This window comes from Schistocerca serialis, chromosome 6 (assembly GCF_023864345.2).
Source record: "Schistocerca serialis cubense isolate TAMUIC-IGC-003099 chromosome 6, iqSchSeri2.2, whole genome shotgun sequence".
In the NCBI taxonomy this organism is placed as follows: Eukaryota; Metazoa; Arthropoda; class Insecta; order Orthoptera; family Acrididae; genus Schistocerca; species Schistocerca serialis.
Window position 1 is genome coordinate 655,571,223 of NC_064643.1, and position 26,774 is coordinate 655,597,996.

The window sequence follows — 26,774 nt, forward strand, 5'->3', positions numbered from 1 at the left end:
CCAAGTGACACTGTAGGTAAAAACATGGCCCTACACAGACGTTCTGCTGTTTTCCTTTTTATTCGTCATGTGTGACACTGCAGTAGAGGGACGCCCGCTACAAAAGACGTATTCTTTACATTCAATTTCAGCATATACGTCGCGAGTGCCATATGACAGGGCCTGTCTCTCGATGTCGATTTGTATTTGGTGTGTCTTAAGTGTCGGTCTGCAGTAGGCCGCTGTTGGCCGAGCGACGTGCAGTCGCCTTACATGAAGCCCCATGGGCAACGCCAGTGCCACTGTGGACAACAGCGCACTGTAGCCAGAGAGAGGAGCCGAAAGGCGCATTTCGCAGTCGAGCCACGCTATCCCACAAGCTGTGCACTAGGTCAGGATTGTGCAGACCGCTAACTTTTGGTGGGCCGACGCTCGTCGTCGATCGTAAGGGCGAAACATTCAAGAGATTTGGAAAACGGCAATGTGGACACCCCCAGCAGCAGCTGTGTGCCAAATCCGATATCTGGTCGAGGGCTGCAAGATTCAGTATGATGAAGTAACAATTTGGGGATAGCTCACAAACGCTAAGCTGCCGCCTTCTTAGCTCAGTGGTAGAGCACTGGTCTCGTAAACCAGGGGTCGTGAGTTCGAACCTCACAGAAGGCATTCATTTTTTAAACCTTCCTGCAAGGAGCGGAGCTATCTCGAGCAGCATCTAACACATGGCAGTACACTGAATGAAAGGGATGTTCTACAACCTATGACAAGTATTCTACTGGCCTCAGAGGTTTTCTGAATGCATAGGCAGAACATTGGTTTGTATGCATTTTGTAGTATAATGTCATGCTTGGCGATGTCATTCGTTTACGAGCCTCGCTACAGTGTGCATGCACGTTATCCATGTGAAGAGGCGTAAGCAAATGCTACCATTCTGCGAGATTCCTGCAGAAGGTATACGAATTGCGTTGATATACAGAGCACAAGGGAGCCAAAGTCAAGGCCTCCGTGGCGCAATCGGCTAGCGCGTTCGGCTGTTAACCGAAAGGTTGGTGGTTCGAGCCCACCCGGGGGCGAAATCGTTTTAACCGGCACCGAGGTGAGGACATACGTCAACTTTGTTAGAGATACACAGCTAGTGTGACAATTTGGCTGCGTTTGAGTGATGCCACAGAGCCTTATACACATTCAGCCAAGTGACACTGTAGGTAAAAACATGGCCCTACACAGACGTTCTGCTGTTTTCCTTTTTATTCGTCATGTGTGACACTGCAGTAGAGGGACGCCCGCTACAAAAGACGTATTCTTTACATTCAATTTCAGCATATACGTCGCGAGTGCCATATGACAGGGCCTGTCTCTCGATGTCGATTTGTATTTGGTGTGTCTTAAGTGTCGGTCTGCAGTAGGCCGCTGTTGGCCGAGCGACGTGCAGTCGCCTTACATGAAGCCCCATGGGCAACGCCAGTGCCACTGTGGACAACAGCGCACTGTAGCCAGAGAGAGGAGCCGAAAGGCGCATTTCGCAGTCGAGCCACGCTATCCCACAAGCTGTGCACTAGGTCAGGATTGTGCAGACCGCTAACTTTTGGTGGGCCGACGCTCGTCGTCGATCGTAAGGGCGAAACATTCAAGAGATTTGGAAAACGGCAATGTGGACACCCCCAGCAGCAGCTGTGTGCCAAATCCGATATCTGGTCGAGGGCTGCAAGATTCAGTATGATGAAGTAACAATTTGGGGATAGCTCACAAACGCTAAGCTGCCGCCTTCTTAGCTCAGTGGTAGAGCACTGGTCTCGTAAACCAGGGGTCGTGAGTTCGAACCTCACAGAAGGCATTCATTTTTTAAACCTTCCTGCAAGGAGCGGAGCTATCTCGAGCAGCATCTAACACATGGCAGTACACTGAATGAAAGGGATGTTCTACAACCTATGACAAGTATTCTACTGGCCTCAGAGGTTTTCTGAATGCATAGGCAGAACATTGGTTTGTATGCATTTTGTAGTATAATGTCATGCTTGGCGATGTCATTCGTTTACGAGCCTCGCTACAGTGTGCATGCACGTTATCCATGTGAAGAGGCGTAAGCAAATGCTACCATTCTGCGAGATTCCTGCAGAAGGTATACGAATTGCGTTGATATACAGAGCACAAGGGAGCCAAAGTCAAGGCCTCCGTGGCGCAATCGGCTAGCGCGTTCGGCTGTTAACCGAAAGGTTGGTGGTTCGAGCCCACCCGGGGGCGAAATCGTTTTAACCGGCACCGAGGTGAGGACATACGTCAACTTTGTTAGAGATACACAGCTAGTGTGACAATTTGGCTGCGTTTGAGTGATGCCACAGAGCCTTATACACATTCAGCCAAGTGACACTGTAGGTAAAAACATGGCCCTACACAGACGTTCTGCTGTTTTCCTTTTTATTCGTCATGTGTGACACTGCAGTAGAGGGACGCCCGCTACAAAAGACGTATTCTTTACATTCAATTTCAGCATATACGTCGCGAGTGCCATATGACAGGGCCTGTCTCTCGATGTCGATTTGTATTTGGTGTGTCTTAAGTGTCGGTCTGCAGTAGGCCGCTGTTGGCCGAGCGACGTGCAGTCGCCTTACATGAAGCCCCATGGGCAACGCCAGTGCCACTGTGGACAACAGCGCACTGTAGCCAGAGAGAGGAGCCGAAAGGCGCATTTCGCAGTCGAGCCACGCTATCCCACAAGCTGTGCACTAGGTCAGGATTGTGCAGACCGCTAACTTTTGGTGGGCCGACGCTCGTCGTCGATCGTAAGGGCGAAACATTCAAGAGATTTGGAAAACGGCAATGTGGACACCCCCAGCAGCAGCTGTGTGCCAAATCCGATATCTGGTCGAGGGCTGCAAGATTCAGTATGATGAAGTAACAATTTGGGGATAGCTCACAAACGCTAAGCTGCCGCCTTCTTAGCTCAGTGGTAGAGCACTGGTCTCGTAAACCAGGGGTCGTGAGTTCGAACCTCACAGAAGGCATTCATTTTTTAAACCTTCCTGCAAGGAGCGGAGCTATCTCGAGCAGCATCTAACACATGGCAGTACACTGAATGAAAGGGATGTTCTACAACCTATGACAAGTATTCTACTGGCCTCAGAGGTTTTCTGAATGCATAGGCAGAACATTGGTTTGTATGCATTTTGTAGTATAATGTCATGCTTGGCGATGTCATTCGTTTACGAGCCTCGCTACAGTGTGCATGCACGTTATCCATGTGAAGAGGCGTAAGCAAATGCTACCATTCTGCGAGATTCCTGCAGAAGGTATACGAATTGCGTTGATATACAGAGCACAAGGGAGCCAAAGTCAAGGCCTCCGTGGCGCAATCGGCTAGCGCGTTCGGCTGTTAACCGAAAGGTTGGTGGTTCGAGCCCACCTGGGGGCGAAATCGTTTTAACCGGCACCGAGGTGAGGACATACGTCAACTTTGTTAGAGATACACAGCTAGTGTGACAATTTGGCTGCGTTTGAGTGATGCCACAGAGCCTTATACACATTCAGCCAAGTGACACTGTAGGTAAAAACATGGCCCTACACAGACGTTCTGCTGTTTTCCTTTTTATTCGTCATGTGTGACACTGCAGTAGAGGGACGCCCGCTACAAAAGACGTATTCTTTACATTCAATTTCAGCATATACGTCGCGAGTGCCATATGACAGGGCCTGTCTCTCGATGTCGATTTGTATTTGGTGTGTCTTAAGTGTCGGTCTGCAGTAGGCCGCTGTTGGCCGAGCGACGTGCAGTCGCCTTACATGAAGCCCCATGGGCAACGCCAGTGCCACTGTGGACAACAGCGCACTGTAGCCAGAGAGAGGAGCCGAAAGGCGCATTTCGCAGTCGAGCCACGCTATCCCACAAGCTGTGCACTAGGTCAGGATTGTGCAGACCGCTAACTTTTGGTGGGCCGACGCTCGTCGTCGATCGTAAGGGCGAAACATTCAAGAGATTTGGAAAACGGCAATGTGGACACCCCCAGCAGCAGCTGTGTGCCAAATCCGATATCTGGTCGAGGGCTGCAAGATTCAGTATGATGAAGTAACAATTTGGGGATAGCTCACAAACGCTAAGCTGCCGCCTTCTTAGCTCAGTGGTAGAGCACTGGTCTCGTAAACCAGGGGTCGTGAGTTCGAACCTCACAGAAGGCATTCATTTTTTAAACCTTCCTGCAAGGAGCGGAGCTATCTCGAGCAGCATCTAACACATGGCAGTACACTGAATGAAAGGGATGTTCTACAACCTATGACAAGTATTCTACTGGCCTCAGAGGTTTTCTGAATGCATAGGCAGAACATTGGTTTGTATGCATTTTGTAGTATAATGTCATGCTTGGCGATGTCATTCGTTTACGAGCCTCGCTACAGTGTGCATGCACGTTATCCATGTGAAGAGGCGTAAGCAAATGCTACCATTCTGCGAGATTCCTGCAGAAGGTATACGAATTGCGTTGATATACAGAGCACAAGGGAGCCAAAGTCAAGGCCTCCGTGGCGCAATCGGCTAGCGCGTTCGGCTGTTAACCGAAAGGTTGGTGGTTCGAGCCCACCCGGGGGCGAAATCGTTTTAACCGGCACCGAGGTGAGGACATACGTCAACTTTGTTAGAGATACACAGCTAGTGTGACAATTTGGCTGCGTTTGAGTGATGCCACAGAGCCTTATACACATTCAGCCAAGTGACACTGTAGGTAAAAACATGGCCCTACACAGACGTTCTGCTGTTTTCCTTTTTATTCGTCATGTGTGACACTGCAGTAGAGGGACGCCCGCTACAAAAGACGTATTCTTTACATTCAATTTCAGCATATACGTCGCGAGTGCCATATGACAGGGCCTGTCTCTCGATGTCGATTTGTATTTGGTGTGTCTTAAGTGTCGGTCTGCAGTAGGCCGCTGTTGGCCGAGCGACGTGCAGTCGCCTTACATGAAGCCCCATGGGCAACGCCAGTGCCACTGTGGACAACAGCGCACTGTAGCCAGAGAGAGGAGCCGAAAGGCGCATTTCGCAGTCGAGCCACGCTATCCCACAAGCTGTGCACTAGGTCAGGATTGTGCAGACCGCTAACTTTTGGTGGGCCGACGCTCGTCGTCGATCGTAAGGGCGAAACATTCAAGAGATTTGGAAAACGGCAATGTGGACACCCCCAGCAGCAGCTGTGTGCCAAATCCGATATCTGGTCGAGGGCTGCAAGATTCAGTATGATGAAGTAACAATTTGGGGATAGCTCACAAACGCTAAGCTGCCGCCTTCTTAGCTCAGTGGTAGAGCACTGGTCTCGTAAACCAGGGGTCGTGAGTTCGAACCTCACAGAAGGCATTCATTTTTTAAACCTTCCTGCAAGGAGCGGAGCTATCTCGAGCAGCATCTAACACATGGCAGTACACTGAATGAAAGGGATGTTCTACAACCTATGACAAGTATTCTACTGGCCTCAGAGGTTTTCTGAATGCATAGGCAGAACATTGGTTTGTATGCATTTTGTAGTATAATGTCATGCTTGGCGATGTCATTCGTTTACGAGCCTCGCTACAGTGTGCATGCACGTTATCCATGTGAAGAGGCGTAAGCAAATGCTACCATTCTGCGAGATTCCTGCAGAAGGTATACGAATTGCGTTGATATACAGAGCACAAGGGAGCCAAAGTCAAGGCCTCCGTGGCGCAATCGGCTAGCGCGTTCGGCTGTTAACCGAAAGGTTGGTGGTTCGAGCCCACCCGGGGGCGAAATCGTTTTAACCGGCACCGAGGTGAGGACATACGTCAACTTTGTTAGAGATACACAGCTAGTGTGACAATTTGGCTGCGTTTGAGTGATGCCACAGAGCCTTATACACATTCAGCCAAGTGACACTGTAGGTAAAAACATGGCCCTACACAGACGTTCTGCTGTTTTCCTTTTTATTCGTCATGTGTGACACTGCAGTAGAGGGACGCCCGCTACAAAAGACGTATTCTTTACATTCAATTTCAGCATATACGTCGCGAGTGCCATATGACAGGGCCTGTCTCTCGATGTCGATTTGTATTTGGTGTGTCTTAAGTGTCGGTCTGCAGTAGGCCGCTGTTGGCCGAGCGACGTGCAGTCGCCTTACATGAAGCCCCATGGGCAACGCCAGTGCCACTGTGGACAACAGCGCACTGTAGCCAGAGAGAGGAGCCGAAAGGCGCATTTCGCAGTCGAGCCACGCTATCCCACAAGCTGTGCACTAGGTCAGGATTGTGCAGACCGCTAACTTTTGGTGGGCCGACGCTCGTCGTCGATCGTAAGGGCGAAACATTCAAGAGATTTGGAAAACGGCAATGTGGACACCCCCAGCAGCAGCTGTGTGCCAAATCCGATATCTGGTCGAGGGCTGCAAGATTCAGTATGATGAAGTAACAATTTGGGGATAGCTCACAAACGCTAAGCTGCCGCCTTCTTAGCTCAGTGGTAGAGCACTGGTCTCGTAAACCAGGGGTCGTGAGTTCGAACCTCACAGAAGGCATTCATTTTTTAAACCTTCCTGCAAGGAGCGGAGCTATCTCGAGCAGCATCTAACACATGGCAGTACACTGAATGAAAGGGATGTTCTACAACCTATGACAAGTATTCTACTGGCCTCAGAGGTTTTCTGAATGCATAGGCAGAACATTGGTTTGTATGCATTTTGTAGTATAATGTCATGCTTGGCGATGTCATTCGTTTACGAGCCTCGCTACAGTGTGCATGCACGTTATCCATGTGAAGAGGCGTAAGCAAATGCTACCATTCTGCGAGATTCCTGCAGAAGGTATACGAATTGCGTTGATATACAGAGCACAAGGGAGCCAAAGTCAAGGCCTCCGTGGCGCAATCGGCTAGCGCGTTCGGCTGTTAACCGAAAGGTTGGTGGTTCGAGCCCACCCGGGGGCGAAATCGTTTTAACCGGCACCGAGGTGAGGACATACGTCAACTTTGTTAGAGATACACAGCTAGTGTGACAATTTGGCTGCGTTTGAGTGATGCCACAGAGCCTTATACACATTCAGCCAAGTGACACTGTAGGTAAAAACATGGCCCTACACAGACGTTCTGCTGTTTTCCTTTTTATTCGTCATGTGTGACACTGCAGTAGAGGGACGCCCGCTACAAAAGACGTATTCTTTACATTCAATTTCAGCATATACGTCGCGAGTGCCATATGACAGGGCCTGTCTCTCGATGTCGATTTGTATTTGGTGTGTCTTAAGTGTCGGTCTGCAGTAGGCCGCTGTTGGCCGAGCGACGTGCAGTCGCCTTACATGAAGCCCCATGGGCAACGCCAGTGCCACTGTGGACAACAGCGCACTGTAGCCAGAGAGAGGAGCCGAAAGGCGCATTTCGCAGTCGAGCCACGCTATCCCACAAGCTGTGCACTAGGTCAGGATTGTGCAGACCGCTAACTTTTGGTGGGCCGACGCTCGTCGTCGATCGTAAGGGCGAAACATTCAAGAGATTTGGAAAACGGCAATGTGGACACCCCCAGCAGCAGCTGTGTGCCAAATCCGATATCTGGTCGAGGGCTGCAAGATTCAGTATGATGAAGTAACAATTTGGGGATAGCTCACAAACGCTAAGCTGCCGCCTTCTTAGCTCAGTGGTAGAGCACTGGTCTCGTAAACCAGGGGTCGTGAGTTCGAACCTCACAGAAGGCATTCATTTTTTAAACCTTCCTGCAAGGAGCGGAGCTATCTCGAGCAGCATCTAACACATGGCAGTACACTGAATGAAAGGGATGTTCTACAACCTATGACAAGTATTCTACTGGCCTCAGAGGTTTTCTGAATGCATAGGCAGAACATTGGTTTGTATGCATTTTGTAGTATAATGTCATGCTTGGCGATGTCATTCGTTTACGAGCCTCGCTACAGTGTGCATGCACGTTATCCATGTGAAGAGGCATAAGCAAATGCTACCATTCTGCGAGATTCCTGCAGAAGGTATACGAATTGCGTTGATATACAGAGCACAAGGGAGCCAAAGTCAAGGCCTCCGTGGCGCAATCGGCTAGCGCGTTCGGCTGTTAACCGAAAGGTTGGTGGTTCGAGCCCACCCGGGGGCGAAATCGTTTTAACCGGCACCGAGGTGAGGACATACGTCAACTTTGTTAGAGATACACAGCTAGTGTGACAATTTGGCTGCGTTTGAGTGATGCCACAGAGCCTTATACACATTCAGCCAAGTGACACTGTAGGTAAAAACATGGCCCTACACAGACGTTCTGCTGTTTTCCTTTTTATTCGTCATGTGTGACACTGCAGTAGAGGGACGCCCGCTACAAAAGACGTATTCTTTACATTCAATTTCAGCATATACGTCGCGAGTGCCATATGACAGGGCCTGTCTCTCGATGTCGATTTGTATTTGGTGTGTCTTAAGTGTCGGTCTGCAGTAGGCCGCTGTTGGCCGAGCGACGTGCAGTCGCCTTACATGAAGCCCCATGGGCAACGCCAGTGCCACTGTGGACAACAGCGCACTGTAGCCAGAGAGAGGAGCCGAAAGGCGCATTTCGCAGTCGAGCCACGCTATCCCACAAGCTGTGCACTAGGTCAGGATTGTGCAGACCGCTAACTTTTGGTGGGCCGACGCTCGTCGTCGATCGTAAGGGCGAAACATTCAAGAGATTTGGAAAACGGCAATGTGGACACCCCCAGCAGCAGCTGTGTGCCAAATCCGATATCTGGTCGAGGGCTGCAAGATTCAGTATGATGAAGTAACAATTTGGGGATAGCTCACAAACGCTAAGCTGCCGCCTTCTTAGCTCAGTGGTAGAGCACTGGTCTCGTAAACCAGGGGTCGTGAGTTCGAACCTCACAGAAGGCATTCATTTTTTAAACCTTCCTGCAAGGAGCGGAGCTATCTCGAGCAGCATCTAACACATGGCAGTACACTGAATGAAAGGGATGTTCTACAACCTATGACAAGTATTCTACTGGCCTCAGAGGTTTTCTGAATGCATAGGCAGAACATTGGTTTGTATGCATTTTGTAGTATAATGTCATGCTTGGCGATGTCATTCGTTTACGAGCCTCGCTACAGTGTGCATGCACGTTATCCATGTGAAGAGGCGTAAGCAAATGCTACCATTCTGCGAGATTCCTGCAGAAGGTATACGAATTGCGTTGATATACAGAGCACAAGGGAGCCAAAGTCAAGGCCTCCGTGGCGCAATCGGCTAGCGCGTTCGGCTGTTAACCGAAAGGTTGGTGGTTCGAGTCCACCCGGGGGCGAAATCGTTTTAACCGGCACCGAGGTGAGGACATACGTCAACTTTGTTAGAGATACACAGCTAGTGTGACAATTTGGCTGCGTTTGAGTGATGCCACAGAGCCTTATACACATTCAGCCAAGTGACACTGTAGGTAAAAACATGGCCCTACACAGACGTTCTGCTGTTTTCCTTTTTATTCGTCATGTGTGACACTGCAGTAGAGGGACGCCCGCTACAAAAGACGTATTCTTTACATTCAATTTCAGCATATACGTCGCGAGTGCCATATGACAGGGCCTGTCTCTCGATGTCGATTTGTATTTGGTGTGTCTTAAGTGTCGGTCTGCAGTAGGCCGCTGTTGGCCGAGCGACGTGCAGTCGCCTTACATGAAGCCCCATGGGCAACGCCAGTGCCACTGTGGACAACAGCGCACTGTAGCCAGAGAGAGGAGCCGAAAGGCGCATTTCGCAGTCGAGCCACGCTATCCCACAAGCTGTGCACTAGGTCAGGATTGTGCAGACCGCTAACTTTTGGTGGGCCGACGCTCGTCGTCGATCGTAAGGGCGAAACATTCAAGAGATTTGGAAAACGGCAATGTGGACACCCCCAGCAGCAGCTGTGTGCCAAATCCGATATCTGGTCGAGGGCTGCAAGATTCAGTATGATGAAGTAACAATTTGGGGATAGCTCACAAACGCTAAGCTGCCGCCTTCTTAGCTCAGTGGTAGAGCACTGGTCTCGTAAACCAGGGGTCGTGAGTTCGAACCTCACAGAAGGCATTCATTTTTTAAACCTTCCTGCAAGGAGCGGAGCTATCTCGAGCAGCATCTAACACATGGCAGTACACTGAATGAAAGGGATGTTCTACAACCTATGACAAGTATTCTACTGGCCTCAGAGGTTTTCTGAATGCATAGGCAGAACATTGGTTTGTATGCATTTTGTAGTATAATGTCATGCTTGGCGATGTCATTCGTTTACGAGCCTCGCTACAGTGTGCATGCACGTTATCCATGTGAAGAGGCATAAGCAAATGCTACCATTCTGCGAGATTCCTGCAGAAGGTATACGAATTGCGTTGATATACAGAGCACAAGGGAGCCAAAGTCAAGGCCTCCGTGGCGCAATCGGCTAGCGCGTTCGGCTGTTAACCGAAAGGTTGGTGGTTCGAGTCCACCCGGGGGCGAAATCGTTTTAACCGGCACCGAGGTGAGGACATACGTCAACTTTGTTAGAGATACACAGCTAGTGTGACAATTTGGCTGCGTTTGAGTGATGCCACAGAGCCTTATACACATTCAGCCAAGTGACACTGTAGGTAAAAACATGGCCCTACACAGACGTTCTGCTGTTTTCCTTTTTATTCGTCATGTGTGACACTGCAGTAGAGGGACGCCCGCTACAAAAGACGTATTCTTTACATTCAATTTCAGCATATACGTCGCGAGTGCCATATGACAGGGCCTGTCTCTCGATGTCGATTTGTATTTGGTGTGTCTTAAGTGTCGGTCTGCAGTAGGCCGCTGTTGGCCGAGCGACGTGCAGTCGCCTTACATGAAGCCCCATGGGCAACGCCAGTGCCACTGTGGACAACAGCGCACTGTAGCCAGAGAGAGGAGCCGAAAGGCGCATTTCGCAGTCGAGCCACGCTATCCCACAAGCTGTGCACTAGGTCAGGATTGTGCAGACCGCTAACTTTTGGTGGGCCGACGCTCGTCGTCGATCGTAAGGGCGAAACATTCAAGAGATTTGGAAAACGGCAATGTGGACACCCCCAGCAGCAGCTGTGTGCCAAATCCGATATCTGGTCGAGGGCTGCAAGATTCAGTATGATGAAGTAACAATTTGGGGATAGCTCACAAACGCTAAGCTGCCGCCTTCTTAGCTCAGTGGTAGAGCACTGGTCTCGTAAACCAGGGGTCGTGAGTTCGAACCTCACAGAAGGCATTCATTTTTTAAACCTTCCTGCAAGGAGCGGAGCTATCTCGAGCAGCATCTAACACATGGCAGTACACTGAATGAAAGGGATGTTCTACAACCTATGACAAGTATTCTACTGGCCTCAGAGGTTTTCTGAATGCATAGGCAGAACATTGGTTTGTATGCATTTTGTAGTATAATGTCATGCTTGGCGATGTCATTCGTTTACGAGCCTCGCTACAGTGTGCATGCACGTTATCCATGTGAAGAGGCATAAGCAAATGCTACCATTCTGCGAGATTCCTGCAGAAGGTATACGAATTGCGTTGATATACAGAGCACAAGGGAGCCAAAGTCAAGGCCTCCGTGGCGCAATCGGCTAGCGCGTTCGGCTGTTAACCGAAAGGTTGGTGGTTCGAGCCCACCCGGGGGCGAAATCGTTTTAACCGGCACCGAGGTGAGGACATACGTCAACTTTGTTAGAGATACACAGCTAGTGTGACAATTTGGCTGCGTTTGAGTGATGCCACAGAGCCTTATACACATTCAGCCAAGTGACACTGTAGGTAAAAACATGGCCCTACACAGACGCTCTGCTGTTTTCCTTTTTATTCGTCATGTGTGACACTGCAGTAGAGGGACGCCCGCTACAAAAGACGTATTCTTTACATTCAATTTCAGCATATACGTCGCGAGTGCCATATGACAGGGCCTGTCTCTCGATGTCGATTTGTATTTGGTGTGTCTTAAGTGTCGGTCTGCAGTAGGCCGCTGTTGGCCGAGCGACGTGCAGTCGCCTTACATGAAGCCCCATGGGCAACGCCAGTGCCACTGTGGACAACAGCGCACTGTAGCCAGAGAGAGGAGCCGAAAGGCGCATTTCGCAGTCGAGCCACGCTATCCCACAAGCTGTGCACTAGGTCAGGATTGTGCAGACCGCTAACTTTTGGTGGGCCGACGCTCGTCGTCGATCGTAAGGGCGAAACATTCAAGAGATTTGGAAAACGGCAATGTGGACACCCCCAGCAGCAACTGTGTGCCAAATCCGATATCTGGTCGAGGGCTGCAAGATTCAGTATGATGAAGTAACAATTTGGGGATAGCTCACAAACGCTAAGCTGCCGCCTTCTTAGCTCAGTGGTAGAGCACTGGTCTCGTAAACCAGGGGTCGTGAGTTCGAACCTCACAGAAGGCATTCATTTTTTAAACCTTCCTGCAAGGAGCGGAGCTATCTCGAGCAGCATCTAACACATGGCAGTACACTGAATGAAAGGGATGTTCTACAACCTATGACAAGTATTCTACTGGCCTCAGAGGTTTTCTGAATGCATAGGCAGAACATTGGTTTGTATGCATTTTGTAGTATAATGTCATGCTTGGCGATGTCATTCGTTTACGAGCCTCGCTACAGTGTGCATGCACGTTATCCATGTGAAGAGGCGTAAGCAAATGCTACCATTCTGCGAGATTCCTGCAGAAGGTATACGAATTGCGTTGATATACAGAGCACAAGGGAGCCAAAGTCAAGGCCTCCGTGGCGCAATCGGCTAGCGCGTTCGGCTGTTAACCGAAAGGTTGGTGGTTCGAGCCCACCCGGGGGCGAAATCGTTTTAACCGGCACCGAGGTGAGGACATACGTCAACTTTGTTAGAGATACACAGCTAGTGTGACAATTTGGCTGCGTTTGAGTGATGCCACAGAGCCTTATACACATTCAGCCAAGTGACACTGTAGGTAAAAACATGGCCCTACACAGACGTTCTGCTGTTTTCCTTTTTATTCGTCATGTGTGACACTGCAGTAGAGGGACGCCCGCTACAAAAGACGTATTCTTTACATTCAATTTCAGCATATACGTCGCGAGTGCCATATGACAGGGCCTGTCTCTCGATGTCGATTTGTATTTGGTGTGTCTTAAGTGTCGGTCTGCAGTAGGCCGCTGTTGGCCGAGCGACGTGCAGTCGCCTTACATGAAGCCCCATGGGCAACGCCAGTGCCACTGTGGACAACAGCGCACTGTAGCCAGAGAGAGGAGCCGAAAGGCGCATTTCGCAGTCGAGCCACGCTATCCCACAAGCTGTGCACTAGGTCAGGATTGTGCAGACCGCTAACTTTTGGTGGGCCGACGCTCGTCGTCGATCGTAAGGGCGAAACATTCAAGAGATTTGGAAAACGGCAATGTGGACACCCCCAGCAGCAGCTGTGTGCCAAATCCGATATCTGGTCGAGGGCTGCAAGATTCAGTATGATGAAGTAACAATTTGGGGATAGCTCACAAACGCTAAGCTGCCGCCTTCTTAGCTCAGTGGTAGAGCACTGGTCTCGTAAACCAGGGGTCGTGAGTTCGAACCTCACAGAAGGCATTCATTTTTTAAACCTTCCTGCAAGGAGCGGAGCTATCTCGAGCAGCATCTAACACATGGCAGTACACTGAATGAAAGGGATGTTCTACAACCTATGACAAGTATTCTACTGGCCTCAGAGGTTTTCTGAATGCATAGGCAGAACATTGGTTTGTATGCATTTTGTAGTATAATGTCATGCTTGGCGATGTCATTCGTTTACGAGCCTCGCTACAGTGTGCATGCACGTTATCCATGTGAAGAGGCGTAAGCAAATGCTACCATTCTGCGAGATTCCTGCAGAAGGTATACGAATTGCGTTGATATACAGAGCACAAGGGAGCCAAAGTCAAGGCCTCCGTGGCGCAATCGGCTAGCGCGTTCAGCTGTTAACCGAAAGGTTGGTGGTTCGAGCCCACCCGGGGGCGAAATCGTTTTAACCGGCACCGAGGTGAGGACATACGTCAACTTTGTTAGAGATACACAGCTAGTGTGACAATTTGGCTGCGTTTGAGTGATGCCACAGAGCCTTATACACATTCAGCCAAGTGACACTGTAGGTAAAAACATGGCCCTACACAGACGTTCTGCTGTTTTCCTTTTTATTCGTCATGTGTGACACTGCAGTAGAGGGACGCCCGCTACAAAAGACGTATTCTTTACATTCAATTTCAGCATATACGTCGCGAGTGCCATATGACAGGGCCTGTCTCTCGATGTCGATTTGTATTTGGTGTGTCTTAAGTGTCGGTCTGCAGTAGGCCGCTGTTGGCCGAGCGACGTGCAGTCGCCTTACATGAAGCCCCATGGGCAACGCCAGTGCCACTGTGGACAACAGCGCACTGTAGCCAGAGAGAGGAGCCGAAAGGCGCATTTCGCAGTCGAGCCACGCTATCCCACAAGCTGTGCACTAGGTCAGGATTGTGCAGACCGCTAACTTTTGGTGGGCCGACGCTCGTCGTCGATCGTAAGGGCGAAACATTCAAGAGATTTGGAAAACGGCAATGTGGACACCCCCAGCAGCAACTGTGTGCCAAATCCGATATCTGGTCGAGGGCTGCAAGATTCAGTATGATGAAGTAACAATTTGGGGATAGCTCACAAACGCTAAGCTGCCGCCTTCTTAGCTCAGTGGTAGAGCACTGGTCTCGTAAACCAGGGGTCGTGAGTTCGAACCTCACAGAAGGCATTCATTTTTTAAACCTTCCTGCAAGGAGCGGAGCTATCTCGAGCAGCATCTAACACATGGCAGTACACTGAATGAAAGGGATGTTCTACAACCTATGACAAGTATTCTACTGGCCTCAGAGGTTTTCTGAATGCATAGGCAGAACATTGGTTTGTATGCATTTTGTAGTATAATGTCATGCTTGGCGATGTCATTCGTTTACGAGCCTCGCTACAGTGTGCATGCACGTTATCCATGTGAAGAGGCGTAAGCAAATGCTACCATTCTGCGAGATTCCTGCAGAAGGTATACGAATTGCGTTGATATACAGAGCACAAGGGAGCCAAAGTCAAGGCCTCCGTGGCGCAATCGGCTAGCGCGTTCGGCTGTTAACCGAAAGGTTGGTGGTTCGAGCCCACCCGGGGGCGAAATCGTTTTAACCGGCACCGAGGTGAGGACATACGTCAACTTTGTTAGAGATACACAGCTAGTGTGACAATTTGGCTGCGTTTGAGTGATGCCACAGAGCCTTATACACATTCAGCCAAGTGACACTGTAGGTAAAAACATGGCCCTACACAGACGTTCTGCTGTTTTCCTTTTTATTCGTCATGTGTGACACTGCAGTAGAGGGACGCCCGCTACAAAAGACGTATTCTTTACATTCAATTTCAGCATATACGTCGCGAGTGCCATATGACAGGGCCTGTCTCTCGATGTCGATTTGTATTTGGTGTGTCTTAAGTGTCGGTCTGCAGTAGGCCGCTGTTGGCCGAGCGACGTGCAGTCGCCTTACATGAAGCCCCATGGGCAACGCCAGTGCCACTGTGGACAACAGCGCACTGTAGCCAGAGAGAGGAGCCGAAAGGCGCATTTCGCAGTCGAGCCACGCTATCCCACAAGCTGTGCACTAGGTCAGGATTGTGCAGACCGCTAACTTTTGGTGGGCCGACGCTCGTCGTCGATCGTAAGGGCGAAACATTCAAGAGATTTGGAAAACGGCAATGTGGACACCCCCAGCAGCAGCTGTGTGCCAAATCCGATATCTGGTCGAGGGCTGCAAGATTCAGTATGATGAAGTAACAATTTGGGGATAGCTCACAAACGCTAAGCTGCCGCCTTCTTAGCTCAGTGGTAGAGCACTGGTCTCGTAAACCAGGGGTCGTGAGTTCGAACCTCACAGAAGGCATTCATTTTTTAAACCTTCCTGCAAGGAGCGGAGCTATCTCGAGCAGCATCTAACACATGGCAGTACACTGAATGAAAGGGATGTTCTACAACCTATGACAAGTATTCTACTGGCCTCAGAGGTTTTCTGAATGCATAGGCAGAACATTGGTTTGTATGCATTTTGTAGTATAATGTCATGCTTGGCGATGTCATTCGTTTACGAGCCTCGCTACAGTGTGCATGCACGTTATCCATGTGAAGAGGCGTAAGCAAATGCTACCATTCTGCGAGATTCCTGCAGAAGGTATACGAATTGCGTTGATATACAGAGCACAAGGGAGCCAAAGTCAAGGCCTCCGTGGCGCAATCGGCTAGCGCGTTCGGCTGTTAACCGAAAGGTTGGTGGTTCGAGCCCACCCGGGGGCGAAATCGTTTTAACCGGCACCGAGGTGAGGACATACGTCAACTTTGTTAGAGATACACAGCTAGTGTGACAATTTGGCTGCGTTTGAGTGATGCCACAGAGCCTTATACACATTCAGCCAAGTGACACTGTAGGTAAAAACATGGCCCTACACAGACGTTCTGCTGTTTTCCTTTTTATTCGTCATGTGTGACACTGCAGTAGAGGGACGCCCGCTACAAAAGACGTATTCTTTACATTCAATTTCAGCATATACGTCGCGAGTGCCATATGACAGGGCCTGTCTCTCGATGTCGATTTGTATTTGGTGTGTCTTAAGTGTCGGTCTGCAGTAGGCCGCTGTTGGCCGAGCGACGTGCAGTCGCCTTACATGAAGCCCCATGGGCAACGCCAGTGCCACTGTGGACAACAGCGCACTGTAGCCAGAGAGAGGAGCCGAAAGGCGCATTTCGCAGTCGAGCCACGCTATCCCACAAGCTGTGCACTAGGTCAGGATTGTGCAGACCGCTAACTTTTGGTGGGCCGACGCTCGTCGTCGATCGTAAGGGCGAAACATTCAAGAGATTTGGAAAACGGCAATGTGGACACCCCCAGCAGCAGCTGTGTGCCAAATCCGATATCTGGTCGAGGGCTGCAAGATTCAGTATGATGAAGTAACAATTTGGGGATAGCTCACAAACGCTAAGCTGCCGCCTTCTTAGCTCAGTGGTAGAGCACTGGTCTCGTAAACCAGGGGTCGTGAGTTCGAACCTCACAGAAGGCATTCATTTTTTAAACCTTCCTGCAAGGAGCGGAGCTATCTCGAGCAGCATCTAACACATGGCAGTACACTGAATGAAAGGGATGTTCTACAACCTATGACAAGTATTCTACTGGCCTCAGAGGTTTTCTGAATGCATAGGCAGAACATTGGTTTGTATGCATTTTGTAATATAATGTCATGCTTGGCGATGTCATTCGTTTACGAGCCTCGCTACAGTGTGCATGCACGTTATCCATGTGAAGAGGCGTAAGCAAATGCTACCGTTCTGCGAGATTCCTGCAGAAGGTATACGAATTGCGTTGATATACAGAGCACAAGGGAGCCAAAGTCAAGGCCTCCGTGGCGCAATCGGCTAGCGCGTTCGGCTGTTAACCGAAAGGTTGGTGGTTCGAGCCCACCCGGGGGCGAAATCGTTTTAACCGGCACCGAGGTGAGGACATACGTCAACTTTGTTAGAGATACACAGCTAGTGTGACAATTTGGCTGCGTTTGAGTGATGCCACAGAGCCTTATACACATTCAGCCAAGTGACACTGTAGGTAAAAACATGGCCCTACACAGACGTTCTGCTGTTTTCCTTTTTATTCGTCATGTGTGACACTGCAGTAGAGGGACGCCCGCTACAAAAGACGTATTCTTTACATTCAATTTCAGCATATACGTCGCGAGTGCCATATGACAGGGCCTGTCTCTCGATGTCGATTTGTATTTGGTGTGTCTTAAGTGTCGGTCTGCAGTAGGCCGCTGTTGGCCGAGCGACGTGCAGTCGCCTTACATGAAGCCCCATGGGCAACGCCAGTGCCACTGTGGACAACAGCGCACTGTAGCCAGAGAGAGGAGCCGAAAGGCGCATTTCGCAGTCGAGCCACGCTATCCCACAAGCTGTGCACTAGGTCAGGATTGTGCAGACCGCTAACTTTTGGTGGGCCGACGCTCGTCGTCGATCGTAAGGGCGAAACATTCAAGAGATTTGGAAAACGGCAATGTGGACACCCCCAGCAGCAGCTGTGTGCCAAATCCGATATCTGGTCGAGGGCTGCAAGATTCAGTATGATGAAGTAACAATTTGGGGATAGCTCACAAACGCTAAGCTGCCGCCTTCTTAGCTCAGTGGTAGAGCACTGGTCTCGTAAACCAGGGGTCGTGAGTTCGAACCTCACAGAAGGCATTCATTTTTTAAACCTTCCTGCAAGGAGCGGAGCTATCTCGAGCAGCATCTAACACATGGCAGTACACTGAATGAAAGGGATGTTCTACAACCTATGACAAGTATTCTACTGGCCTCAGAGGTTTTCTGAATGCATAGGCAGAACATTGGTTTGTATGCATTTTGTAGTATAATGTCATGCTTGGCGATGTCATTCGTTTACGAGCCTCGCTACAGTGTGCATGCACGTTATCCATGTGAAGAGGCGTAAGCAAATGCTACCATTCTGCGAGATTCCTGCAGAAGGTATACGAATTGCGTTGATATACAGAGCACAAGGGAGCCAAAGTCAAGGCCTCCGTGGCGCAATCGGCTAGCGCGTTCGGCTGTTAACCGAAAGGTTGGTGGTTCGAGCCCACCCGGGGGCGAAATCGTTTTAACCGGCACCGAGGTGAGGACATACGTCAACTTTGTTAGAGATACACAGCTAGTGTGACAATTTGGCTGCGTTTGAGTGATGCCACAGAGCCTTATACACATTCAGCCAAGTGACACTGTAGGTAAAAACATGGCCCTACACAGACGTTCTGCTGTTTTCCTTTTTATTCGTCATGTGTGACACTGCAGTAGAGGGACGCCCGCTACAAAAGACGTATTCTTTACATTCAATTTCAGCATATACGTCGCGAGTGCCATATGACAGGGCCTGTCTCTCGATGTCGATTTGTATTTGGTGTGTCTTAAGTGTCGGTCTGCAGTAGGCCGCTGTTGGCCGAGCGACGCGCAGTCGCCTTACATGAAGCCCCATGGGCAACGCCAGTGCCACTGTGGACAACAGCGCACTGTAGCCAGAGAGAGGAGCCGAAAGGCGCATTTCGCAGTCGAGCCACGCTATCCCACAAGCTGTGCACTAGGTCAGGATTGTGCAGACCGCTAACTTTTGGTGGGCCGACGCTCGTCGTCGATCGTAAGGGCGAAACATTCAAGAGATTTGGAAAACGGCAATGTGGACACCCCCAGCAGCAGCTGTGTGCCAAATCCGATATCTGGTCGAGGGCTGCAAGATTCAGTATGATGAAGTAACAATTTGGGGATAGCTCACAAACGCTAAGCTGCCGCCTTCTTAGCTCAGTGGTAGAGCACTGGTCTCGTAAACCAGGGGTCGTGAGTTCGAACCTCACAGAAGGCATTCATTTTTTAAACCTTCCTGCAAGGAGCGGAGCTATCTCGAGCAGCATCTAACACATGGCAGTACACTGAATGAAAGGGATGTTCTACAACCTATGACAAGTATTCTACTGGCCTCAGAGGTTTTCTGAATGCATAGGCAGAACATTGGTTTGTATGCATTTTGTAGTATAATGTCATGCTTGGCGATGTCATTCGTTTACGAGCCTCGCTACAGTGTGCATGCACGTTATCCATGTGAAGAGGCGTAAGCAAATGCTACCATTCTGCGAGATTCCTGCAGAAGGTATACGAATTGCGTTGATATACAGAGCACAAGGGAGCCAAAGTCAAGGCCTCCGTGGCGCAATCGGCTAGCGCGTTCGGCTGTTAACCGAAAGGTTGGTGGTTCGAGCCCACCCGGGGGCGAAATCGTTTTAACCGGCACCGAGGTGAGGACATACGTCAACTTTGTTAGAGATACACAGCTAGTGTGACAATTTGGCTGCGTTTGAGTGATGCCACAGAGCCTTATACACATTCAGCCAAGTGACACTGTAGGTAAAAACATGGCCCTACACAGACGTTCTGCTGTTTTCCTTTTTATTCGTCATGTGTGACACTGCAGTAGAGGGACGCCCGCTACAAAAGACGTATTCTTTACATTCAATTTCAGCATATACGTCGCGAGTGCCATATGACAGGGCCTGTCTCTCGATGTCGATTTGTATTTGGTGTGTCTTAAGTGTCGGTCTGCAGTAGGCCGCTGTTGGCCGAGCGACGTGCAGTCGCCTTACATGAAGCCCCATGGGCAACGCCAGTGCCACTGTGGACAACAGCGCACTGTAGCCAGAGAGAGGAGCCGAAAGGCGCATTTCGCAGTCGAGCCACGCTATCCCACAAGCTGTGCACTAGGTCAGGATTGTGCAGACCGCTAACTTTTGGTGGGCCGACGCTCGTCGTCGATCGTAAGGGCGAAACATTCAAGAGATTTGGAAAACGGCAATGTGGACACCCCCAGCAGCAGCTGTGTGCCAAATCCGATATCTGGTCGAGGGCTGCAAGATTCAGTATGATGAAGTAACAATTTGGGGATAGCTCACAAACGCTAAGCTGCCGCCTTCTTAGCTCAGTGGTAGAGCACTGGTCTCGTAAACCAGGGGTCGTGAGTTCGAACCTCACAGAAGGCATTCATTTTTTAAACCTTCCTGCAAGGAGCGGAGCTATCTCGAGCAGCATCTAACACATGGCAGTACACTGAATGAAAGGGATGTTCTACAACCTATGACAAGTATTCTACTGGCCTCAGAGGTTTTCTGAATGCATAGGCAGAACATTGGTTTGTATGCATTTTGTAGTATAATGTCATGCTTGGCGATGTCATTCGTTTACGAGCCTCGCTACAGTGTGCATGCACGTTATCCATGTGAAGAGGCGTAAGCAAATGCTACCATTCTGCGAGATTCCTGCAGAAGGTATACGAATTGCGTTGATATACAGAGCACAAGGGAGCCAAAGTCAAGGCCTCCGTGGCGCAATCGGCTAGCGCGTTCGGCTGTTAACCGAAAGGTTGGTGGTTCGAGCCCACCCGGGGGCGAAATCGTTTTAACCGGCACCGAGGTGAGGACATACGTCAACTTTGTTAGAGATACACAGCTAGTGTGACAATTTGGCTGCGTTTGAGTGATGCCACAGAGCCTTATACACATTCAGCCAAGTGACACTGTAGGTAAAAACATGGCCCTACACAGACGTTCTGCTGTTTTCCTTTTTATTCGTCATGTGTGACACTGCAGTAGAGGGACGCCCGCTACAAAAGACGTATTCTTTACATTCAATTTCAGCATATACGTCGCGAGTGCCATATGACAGGGCCTGTCTCTCGATGTCGATTTGTATTTGGTGTGTCTTAAGTGTCGGTCTGCAGTAGGCCGCTGTTGGCCGAGCGACGTGCAGTCGCCTTACATGAAGCCCCATGGGCAACGCCAGTGCCACTGTGGACAACAGCGCACTGTAGCCAGAGAGAGGAGCCGAAAGGCGCATTTCGCAGTCGAGCCACGCTATCCCACAAGCTGTGCACTAGGTCAGGATTGTGCAGACCGCTAACTTTTGGTGGGCCGACGCTCGTCGTCGATCGTAAGGGCGAAACATTCAAGAGATTTGGAAAACGGCAATGTGGACACCCCCAGCAGCAGCTGTGTGCCAAATCCGATATCTGGTCGAGGGCTGCAAGATTCAGTATGATGAAGTAACAATTTGGGGATAGCTCACAAACGCTAAGCTGCCGCCTTCTTAGCTCAGTGGTAGAGCACTGGTCTCGTAAACCAGGGGTCGTGAGTTCGAACCTCACAGAAGGCATTCATTTTTTAAACCTTCCTGCAAGGAGCGGAGCTATCTCGAGCAGCATCTAACACATGGCAGTACACTGAATGAAAGGGATGTTCTACAACCTATGACAAGTATTCTACTGGCCTCAGAGGTTTTCTGAATGCATAGGCAGAACATTGGTTTGTATGCATTTTGTAGTATAATGTCATGCTTGGCGATGTCATTCGTTTACGAGCCTCGCTACAGTGTGCATGCACGTTATCCATGTGAAGAGGCGTAAGCAAATGCTACCATTCTGCGAGATTCCTGCAGAAGGTATACGAATTGCGTTGATATACAGAGCACAAGGGAGCCAAAGTCAAGGCCTCCGTGGCGCAATCGGCTAGCGCGTTCGGCTGTTAACCGAAAGGTTGGTGGTTCGAGCCCACCCGGGGGCGAAATCGTTTTAACCGGCACCGAGGTGAGGACATACGTCAACTTTGTTAGAGATACACAGCTAGTGTGACAATTTGGCTGCGTTTGAGTGATGCCACAGAGCCTTATACACATTCAGCCAAGTGACACTGTAGGTAAAAACATGGCCCTACACAGACGTTCTGCTGTTTTCCTTTTTATTCGTCATGTGTGACACTGCAGTAGAGGGACGCCCGCTACAAAAGACGTATTCTTTACATTCAATTTCAGCATATACGTCGCGAGTGCCATATGACAGGGCCTGTCTCTCGATGTCGATTTGTATTTGGTGTGTCTTAAGTGTCGGTCTGCAGTAGGCCGCTGTTGGCCGAGCGACGTGCAGTCGCCTTACATGAAGCCCCATGGGCAACGCCAGTGCCACTGTGGACAACAGCGCACTGTAGCCAGAGAGAGGAGCCGAAAGGCGCATTTCGCAGTCGAGCCACGCTATCCCACAAGCTGTGCACTAGGTCAGGATTGTGCAGACCGCTAACTTTTGGTGGGCCGACGCTCGTCGTCGATCGTAAGGGCGAAACATTCAAGAGATTTGGAAAACGGCAATGTGGACACCCCCAGCAGCAGCTGTGTGCCAAATCCGATATCTGGTCGAGGGCTGCAAGATTCAGTATGATGAAGTAACAATTTGGGGATAGCTCACAAACGCTAAGCTGCCGCCTTCTTAGCTCAGTGGTAGAGCACTGGTCTCGTAAACCAGGGGTCGTGAGTTCGAACCTCACAGAAGGCATTCATTTTTTAAACCTTCCTGCAAGGAGCGGAGCTATCTCGAGCAGCATCTAACACATGGCAGTACACTGAATGAAAGGGATGTTCTACAACCTATGACAAGTATTCTACTGGCCTCAGAGGTTTTCTGAATGCATAGGCAGAACATTGGTTTGTATGCATTTTGTAGTATAATGTCATGCTTGGCGATGTCATTCGTTTACGAGCCTCGCTACAGTGTGCATGCACGTTATCCATGTGAAGAGGCGTAAGCAAATGCTACCATTCTGCGAGATTCCTGCAGAAGGTATACGAATTGCGTTGATATACAGAGCACAAGGGAGCCAAAGTCAAGGCCTCCGTGGCGCAATCGGCTAGCGCGTTCGGCTGTTAACCGAAAGGTTGGTGGTTCGAGCCCACCCGGGGGCGAAATCGTTTTAACCGGCACCGAGGTGAGGACATACGTCAACTTTGTTAGAGATACACAGCTAGTGTGACAATTTGGCTGCGTTTGAGTGATGCCACAGAGCCTTATACACATTCAGCCAAGTGACACTGTAGGTAAAAACATGGCCCTACACAGACGTTCTGCTGTTTTCCTTTTTATTCGTCATGTGTGACACTGCAGTAGAGGGACGCCCGCTACAAAAGACGTATTCTTTACATTCAATTTCAGCATATACGTCGCGAGTGCCATATGACAGGGCCTGTCTCTCGATGTCGATTTGTATTTGGTGTGTCTTAAGTGTCGGTCTGCAGTAGGCCGCTGTTGGCCGAGCGACGTGCAGTCGCCTTACATGAAGCCCCATGGGCAACGCCAGTGCCACTGTGGACAACAGCGCACTGTAGCCAGAGAGAGGAGCCGAAAGGCGCATTTCGCAGTCGAGCCACGCTATCCCACAAGCTGTGCACTAGGTCAGGATTGTGCAGACCGCTAACTTTTGGTGGGCCGACGCTCGTCGTCGATCGTAAGGGCGAAACATTCAAGAGATTTGGAAAACGGCAATGTGGACACCCCCAGCAGCAGCTGTGTGCCAAGTCCGATATCTGGTCGAGGGCTGCAAGATTCAGTATGATGAAGTAACAATTTGGGGATAGCTCACAAACGCTAAGCTGCCGCCTTCTTAGCTCAGTGGTAGAGCACTGGTCTCGTAAACCAGGGGTCGTGAGTTCGAACCTCACAGAAGGCATTCATTTTTTAAACCTTCCTGCAAGGAGCGGAGCTATCTCGAGCAGCATCTAACACATGGCAGTACACTGAATGAAAGGGATGTTCTACAACCTATGACAAGTATTCTACTGGCCTCAGAGGTTTTCTGAATGCATAGGCAGAACATTGGTTTGTATGCATTTTGTAGTATAATGTCATGCTTGGCGATGTCATTCGTTTACGAGCCTCGCTACAGTGTGCATGCACGTTATCCATGTGAAGAGGCGTAAGCAAATGCTACCATTCTGCGAGATTCCTGCAGAAGGTATACGAATTGCGTTGATATACAGAGCACAAGGGAGCCAAAGTCAAGGCCTCCGTGGCGCAATCGGCTAGCGCGTTCGGCTGTTAACCGAAAGGTTGGTGGTTCGAGCCCACCCGGGGGCGAAATCGTTTTAACCGGCACCGAGGTGAGGACATACGTCAACTTTGTTAGAGATACACAGCTAGTGTGACAATTTGGCTGCGTTTGAGTGATGCCACAGAGCCTTATACACATTCAGCCAAGTGACACTGTAGGTAAAAACATGGCCCTACACAGACGTTCTGCTGTTTTCCTTTTTATTCGTCATGTGTGACACTGCAGTAGAGGGACGCCCGCTACAAAAGACGTATTCTTTACATTCAATTTCAGCATATACGTCGCGAGTGCCATATGACAGGGCCTGTCTCTCGATGTCGATTTGTATTTGGTGTGTCTTAAGTGTCGGTCTGCAGTAGGCCGCTGTTGGCCGAGCGACGTGCAGTCGCCTTACATGAAGCCCCATGGGCAACGCCAGTGCCACTGTGGACAACAGCGCACTGTAGCCAGAGAGAGGAGCCGAAAGGCGCATTTCGCAGTCGAGCCACGCTATCCCACAAGCTGTGCACTAGGTCAGGATTGTGCAGACCGCTAACTTTTGGTGGGCCGACGCTCGTCGTCGATCGTAAGGGCGAAACATTCAAGAGATTTGGAAAACGGCAATGTGGACACCCCCAGCAGCAGCTGTGTGCCAAGTCCGATATCTGGTCGAGGGCTGCAAGATTCAGTATGATGAAGTAACAATTTGGGGATAGCTCACAAACGCTAAGCTGCCGCCTTCTTAGCTCAGTGGTAGAGCACTGGTCTCGTAAACCAGGGGTCGTGAGTTCGAACCTCACAGAAGGCATTCATTTTTTAAACCTTCCTGCAAGGAGCGGAGCTATCTCGAGCAGCATCTAACACATGGCAGTACACTGAATGAAAGGGATGTTCTACAACCTATGACAAGTATTCTACTGGCCTCAGAGGTTTTCTGAATGCATAGGCAGAACATTGGTTTGTATGCATTTTGTAGTATAATGTCATGCTTGGCGATGTCATTCGTTTACGAGCCTCGCTACAGTGTGCATGCACGTTATCCATGTGAAGAGGCGTAAGCAAATGCTACCATTCTGCGAGATTCCTGCAGAAGGTATACGAATTGCGTTGATATACAGAGCACAAGGGAGCCAAAGTCAAGGCCTCCGTGGCGCAATCGGCTAGCGCGTTCGGCTGTTAACCGAAAGGTTGGTGGTTCGAGCCCACCCGGGGGCGAAATCGTTTTAACCGGCACCGAGGTGAGGACATACGTCAACTTTGTTAGAGATACACAGCTAGTGTGACAATTTGGCTGCGTTTGAGTGATGCCACAGAGCCTTATACACATTCAGCCAAGTGACACTGTAGGTAAAAACATGGCCCTACACAGACGTTCTGCTGTTTTCCTTTTTATTCGTCATGTGTGACACTGCAGTAGAGGGACGCCCGCTACAAAAGACGTATTCTTTACATTCAATTTCAGCATATACGTCGCGAGTGCCATATGACAGGGCCTGTCTCTCGATGTCGATTTGTATTTGGTGTGTCTTAAGTGTCGGTCTGCAGTAGGCCGCTGTTGGCCGAGCGACGTGCAGTCGCCTTACATGAAGCCCCATGGGCAACGCCAGTGCCACTGTGGACAACAGCGCACTGTAGCCAGAGAGAGGAGCCGAAAGGCGCATTTCGCAGTCGAGCCACGCTATCCCACAAGCTGTGCACTAGGTCAGGATTGTGCAGACCGCTAACTTTTGGTGGGCCGACGCTCGTCGTCGATCGTAAGGGCGAAACATTCAAGAGATTTGGAAAACGGCAATGTGGACACCCCCAGCAGCAGCTGTGTGCCAAGTCCGATATCTGGTCGAGGGCTGCAAGATTCAGTATGATGAAGTAACAATTTGGGGATAGCTCACAAACGCTAAGCTGCCGCCTTCTTAGCTCAGTGGTAGAGCACTGGTCTCGTAAACCAGGGGTCGTGAGTTCGAACCTCACAGAAGGCATTCATTTTTTAAACCTTCCTGCAAGGAGCGGAGCTATCTCGAGCAGCATCTAACACATGGCAGTACACTGAATGAAAGGGATGTTCTACAACCTATGACAAGTATTCTACTGGCCTCAGAGGTTTTCTGAATGCATAGGCAGAACATTGGTTTGTATGCATTTTGTAGTATAATGTCATGCTTGGCGATGTCATTCGTTTACGAGCCTCGCTACAGTGTGCATGCACGTTATCCATGTGAAGAGGCGTAAGCAAATGCTACCATTCTGCGAGATTCCTGCAGAAGGTATACGAATTGCGTTGATATACAGAGCACAAGGGAGCCAAAGTCAAGGCCTCCGTGGCGCAATCGGCTAGCGCGTTCGGCTGTTAACCGAAAGGTTGGTGGTTCGAGCCCACCCGGGGGCGAAATCGTTTTAACCGGCACCGAGGTG

At 50.0% G+C, this 26,774-nt stretch overlaps 46 non-coding genes across 46 annotated transcripts; all 46 read left to right on the forward strand.

Annotated features, from left to right (window-relative positions):
• Positions 1–573: 573 nt before the first annotated feature.
• Trnat-cgu (transfer RNA threonine (anticodon CGU)) lies at positions 574–645 on the forward strand. Its single transcript has one exon. It is a non-coding gene; the product is annotated as a tRNA-Thr (tRNA).
• Positions 646–978: 333 nt separating this feature from the next.
• Trnan-guu (transfer RNA asparagine (anticodon GUU)) lies at positions 979–1,052 on the forward strand. The gene has a single exon. It is a non-coding gene; the product is annotated as a tRNA-Asn (tRNA).
• Positions 1,053–1,741: 689 nt separating this feature from the next.
• Trnat-cgu (transfer RNA threonine (anticodon CGU)) lies at positions 1,742–1,813 on the forward strand. The gene has a single exon. It is a non-coding gene; the product is annotated as a tRNA-Thr (tRNA).
• A 333-nt stretch (positions 1,814–2,146) lies between these two features.
• On the forward strand, positions 2,147–2,220 carry Trnan-guu (transfer RNA asparagine (anticodon GUU)). The gene has a single exon. It is a non-coding gene; the product is annotated as a tRNA-Asn (tRNA).
• A 689-nt stretch (positions 2,221–2,909) lies between these two features.
• Positions 2,910–2,981, forward strand: Trnat-cgu (transfer RNA threonine (anticodon CGU)). The gene has a single exon. It is a non-coding gene; the product is annotated as a tRNA-Thr (tRNA).
• A 333-nt stretch (positions 2,982–3,314) lies between these two features.
• Trnan-guu (transfer RNA asparagine (anticodon GUU)) lies at positions 3,315–3,388 on the forward strand. The gene has a single exon. It is a non-coding gene; the product is annotated as a tRNA-Asn (tRNA).
• Positions 3,389–4,077: 689 nt separating this feature from the next.
• Trnat-cgu (transfer RNA threonine (anticodon CGU)) lies at positions 4,078–4,149 on the forward strand. The gene has a single exon. It is a non-coding gene; the product is annotated as a tRNA-Thr (tRNA).
• A 333-nt stretch (positions 4,150–4,482) lies between these two features.
• On the forward strand, positions 4,483–4,556 carry Trnan-guu (transfer RNA asparagine (anticodon GUU)). The gene has a single exon. It is a non-coding gene; the product is annotated as a tRNA-Asn (tRNA).
• Positions 4,557–5,245: 689 nt separating this feature from the next.
• Positions 5,246–5,317, forward strand: Trnat-cgu (transfer RNA threonine (anticodon CGU)). Its single transcript has one exon. It is a non-coding gene; the product is annotated as a tRNA-Thr (tRNA).
• Positions 5,318–5,650: 333 nt separating this feature from the next.
• On the forward strand, positions 5,651–5,724 carry Trnan-guu (transfer RNA asparagine (anticodon GUU)). The gene has a single exon. It is a non-coding gene; the product is annotated as a tRNA-Asn (tRNA).
• Positions 5,725–6,413: 689 nt separating this feature from the next.
• Positions 6,414–6,485, forward strand: Trnat-cgu (transfer RNA threonine (anticodon CGU)). Its single transcript has one exon. It is a non-coding gene; the product is annotated as a tRNA-Thr (tRNA).
• Positions 6,486–6,818: 333 nt separating this feature from the next.
• Trnan-guu (transfer RNA asparagine (anticodon GUU)) lies at positions 6,819–6,892 on the forward strand. Its single transcript has one exon. It is a non-coding gene; the product is annotated as a tRNA-Asn (tRNA).
• Positions 6,893–7,581: 689 nt separating this feature from the next.
• Positions 7,582–7,653, forward strand: Trnat-cgu (transfer RNA threonine (anticodon CGU)). Its single transcript has one exon. It is a non-coding gene; the product is annotated as a tRNA-Thr (tRNA).
• A 333-nt stretch (positions 7,654–7,986) lies between these two features.
• Positions 7,987–8,060, forward strand: Trnan-guu (transfer RNA asparagine (anticodon GUU)). The gene has a single exon. It is a non-coding gene; the product is annotated as a tRNA-Asn (tRNA).
• A 689-nt stretch (positions 8,061–8,749) lies between these two features.
• Trnat-cgu (transfer RNA threonine (anticodon CGU)) lies at positions 8,750–8,821 on the forward strand. Its single transcript has one exon. It is a non-coding gene; the product is annotated as a tRNA-Thr (tRNA).
• Positions 8,822–9,154: 333 nt separating this feature from the next.
• Trnan-guu (transfer RNA asparagine (anticodon GUU)) lies at positions 9,155–9,228 on the forward strand. The gene has a single exon. It is a non-coding gene; the product is annotated as a tRNA-Asn (tRNA).
• Positions 9,229–9,917: 689 nt separating this feature from the next.
• On the forward strand, positions 9,918–9,989 carry Trnat-cgu (transfer RNA threonine (anticodon CGU)). Its single transcript has one exon. It is a non-coding gene; the product is annotated as a tRNA-Thr (tRNA).
• Positions 9,990–10,322: 333 nt separating this feature from the next.
• Trnan-guu (transfer RNA asparagine (anticodon GUU)) lies at positions 10,323–10,396 on the forward strand. The gene has a single exon. It is a non-coding gene; the product is annotated as a tRNA-Asn (tRNA).
• Positions 10,397–11,085: 689 nt separating this feature from the next.
• Positions 11,086–11,157, forward strand: Trnat-cgu (transfer RNA threonine (anticodon CGU)). Its single transcript has one exon. It is a non-coding gene; the product is annotated as a tRNA-Thr (tRNA).
• Positions 11,158–11,490: 333 nt separating this feature from the next.
• Trnan-guu (transfer RNA asparagine (anticodon GUU)) lies at positions 11,491–11,564 on the forward strand. The gene has a single exon. It is a non-coding gene; the product is annotated as a tRNA-Asn (tRNA).
• Positions 11,565–12,253: 689 nt separating this feature from the next.
• On the forward strand, positions 12,254–12,325 carry Trnat-cgu (transfer RNA threonine (anticodon CGU)). Its single transcript has one exon. It is a non-coding gene; the product is annotated as a tRNA-Thr (tRNA).
• Positions 12,326–12,658: 333 nt separating this feature from the next.
• On the forward strand, positions 12,659–12,732 carry Trnan-guu (transfer RNA asparagine (anticodon GUU)). Its single transcript has one exon. It is a non-coding gene; the product is annotated as a tRNA-Asn (tRNA).
• A 689-nt stretch (positions 12,733–13,421) lies between these two features.
• On the forward strand, positions 13,422–13,493 carry Trnat-cgu (transfer RNA threonine (anticodon CGU)). Its single transcript has one exon. It is a non-coding gene; the product is annotated as a tRNA-Thr (tRNA).
• Positions 13,494–13,826: 333 nt separating this feature from the next.
• Trnan-guu (transfer RNA asparagine (anticodon GUU)) lies at positions 13,827–13,900 on the forward strand. Its single transcript has one exon. It is a non-coding gene; the product is annotated as a tRNA-Asn (tRNA).
• Positions 13,901–14,589: 689 nt separating this feature from the next.
• On the forward strand, positions 14,590–14,661 carry Trnat-cgu (transfer RNA threonine (anticodon CGU)). The gene has a single exon. It is a non-coding gene; the product is annotated as a tRNA-Thr (tRNA).
• Positions 14,662–14,994: 333 nt separating this feature from the next.
• Trnan-guu (transfer RNA asparagine (anticodon GUU)) lies at positions 14,995–15,068 on the forward strand. The gene has a single exon. It is a non-coding gene; the product is annotated as a tRNA-Asn (tRNA).
• Positions 15,069–15,757: 689 nt separating this feature from the next.
• Trnat-cgu (transfer RNA threonine (anticodon CGU)) lies at positions 15,758–15,829 on the forward strand. Its single transcript has one exon. It is a non-coding gene; the product is annotated as a tRNA-Thr (tRNA).
• A 333-nt stretch (positions 15,830–16,162) lies between these two features.
• Trnan-guu (transfer RNA asparagine (anticodon GUU)) lies at positions 16,163–16,236 on the forward strand. The gene has a single exon. It is a non-coding gene; the product is annotated as a tRNA-Asn (tRNA).
• Positions 16,237–16,925: 689 nt separating this feature from the next.
• Positions 16,926–16,997, forward strand: Trnat-cgu (transfer RNA threonine (anticodon CGU)). The gene has a single exon. It is a non-coding gene; the product is annotated as a tRNA-Thr (tRNA).
• A 333-nt stretch (positions 16,998–17,330) lies between these two features.
• Positions 17,331–17,404, forward strand: Trnan-guu (transfer RNA asparagine (anticodon GUU)). The gene has a single exon. It is a non-coding gene; the product is annotated as a tRNA-Asn (tRNA).
• A 689-nt stretch (positions 17,405–18,093) lies between these two features.
• Positions 18,094–18,165, forward strand: Trnat-cgu (transfer RNA threonine (anticodon CGU)). Its single transcript has one exon. It is a non-coding gene; the product is annotated as a tRNA-Thr (tRNA).
• Positions 18,166–18,498: 333 nt separating this feature from the next.
• Positions 18,499–18,572, forward strand: Trnan-guu (transfer RNA asparagine (anticodon GUU)). Its single transcript has one exon. It is a non-coding gene; the product is annotated as a tRNA-Asn (tRNA).
• A 689-nt stretch (positions 18,573–19,261) lies between these two features.
• On the forward strand, positions 19,262–19,333 carry Trnat-cgu (transfer RNA threonine (anticodon CGU)). Its single transcript has one exon. It is a non-coding gene; the product is annotated as a tRNA-Thr (tRNA).
• A 333-nt stretch (positions 19,334–19,666) lies between these two features.
• Trnan-guu (transfer RNA asparagine (anticodon GUU)) lies at positions 19,667–19,740 on the forward strand. The gene has a single exon. It is a non-coding gene; the product is annotated as a tRNA-Asn (tRNA).
• A 689-nt stretch (positions 19,741–20,429) lies between these two features.
• Positions 20,430–20,501, forward strand: Trnat-cgu (transfer RNA threonine (anticodon CGU)). Its single transcript has one exon. It is a non-coding gene; the product is annotated as a tRNA-Thr (tRNA).
• Positions 20,502–20,834: 333 nt separating this feature from the next.
• Trnan-guu (transfer RNA asparagine (anticodon GUU)) lies at positions 20,835–20,908 on the forward strand. Its single transcript has one exon. It is a non-coding gene; the product is annotated as a tRNA-Asn (tRNA).
• Positions 20,909–21,597: 689 nt separating this feature from the next.
• Trnat-cgu (transfer RNA threonine (anticodon CGU)) lies at positions 21,598–21,669 on the forward strand. Its single transcript has one exon. It is a non-coding gene; the product is annotated as a tRNA-Thr (tRNA).
• Positions 21,670–22,002: 333 nt separating this feature from the next.
• On the forward strand, positions 22,003–22,076 carry Trnan-guu (transfer RNA asparagine (anticodon GUU)). Its single transcript has one exon. It is a non-coding gene; the product is annotated as a tRNA-Asn (tRNA).
• Positions 22,077–22,765: 689 nt separating this feature from the next.
• Positions 22,766–22,837, forward strand: Trnat-cgu (transfer RNA threonine (anticodon CGU)). Its single transcript has one exon. It is a non-coding gene; the product is annotated as a tRNA-Thr (tRNA).
• Positions 22,838–23,170: 333 nt separating this feature from the next.
• Trnan-guu (transfer RNA asparagine (anticodon GUU)) lies at positions 23,171–23,244 on the forward strand. The gene has a single exon. It is a non-coding gene; the product is annotated as a tRNA-Asn (tRNA).
• Positions 23,245–23,933: 689 nt separating this feature from the next.
• On the forward strand, positions 23,934–24,005 carry Trnat-cgu (transfer RNA threonine (anticodon CGU)). The gene has a single exon. It is a non-coding gene; the product is annotated as a tRNA-Thr (tRNA).
• A 333-nt stretch (positions 24,006–24,338) lies between these two features.
• Trnan-guu (transfer RNA asparagine (anticodon GUU)) lies at positions 24,339–24,412 on the forward strand. Its single transcript has one exon. It is a non-coding gene; the product is annotated as a tRNA-Asn (tRNA).
• Positions 24,413–25,101: 689 nt separating this feature from the next.
• On the forward strand, positions 25,102–25,173 carry Trnat-cgu (transfer RNA threonine (anticodon CGU)). The gene has a single exon. It is a non-coding gene; the product is annotated as a tRNA-Thr (tRNA).
• Positions 25,174–25,506: 333 nt separating this feature from the next.
• Trnan-guu (transfer RNA asparagine (anticodon GUU)) lies at positions 25,507–25,580 on the forward strand. Its single transcript has one exon. It is a non-coding gene; the product is annotated as a tRNA-Asn (tRNA).
• A 689-nt stretch (positions 25,581–26,269) lies between these two features.
• On the forward strand, positions 26,270–26,341 carry Trnat-cgu (transfer RNA threonine (anticodon CGU)). Its single transcript has one exon. It is a non-coding gene; the product is annotated as a tRNA-Thr (tRNA).
• A 333-nt stretch (positions 26,342–26,674) lies between these two features.
• Trnan-guu (transfer RNA asparagine (anticodon GUU)) lies at positions 26,675–26,748 on the forward strand. The gene has a single exon. It is a non-coding gene; the product is annotated as a tRNA-Asn (tRNA).
• The last annotated feature ends 26 nt before the right edge of the window (positions 26,749–26,774 follow it).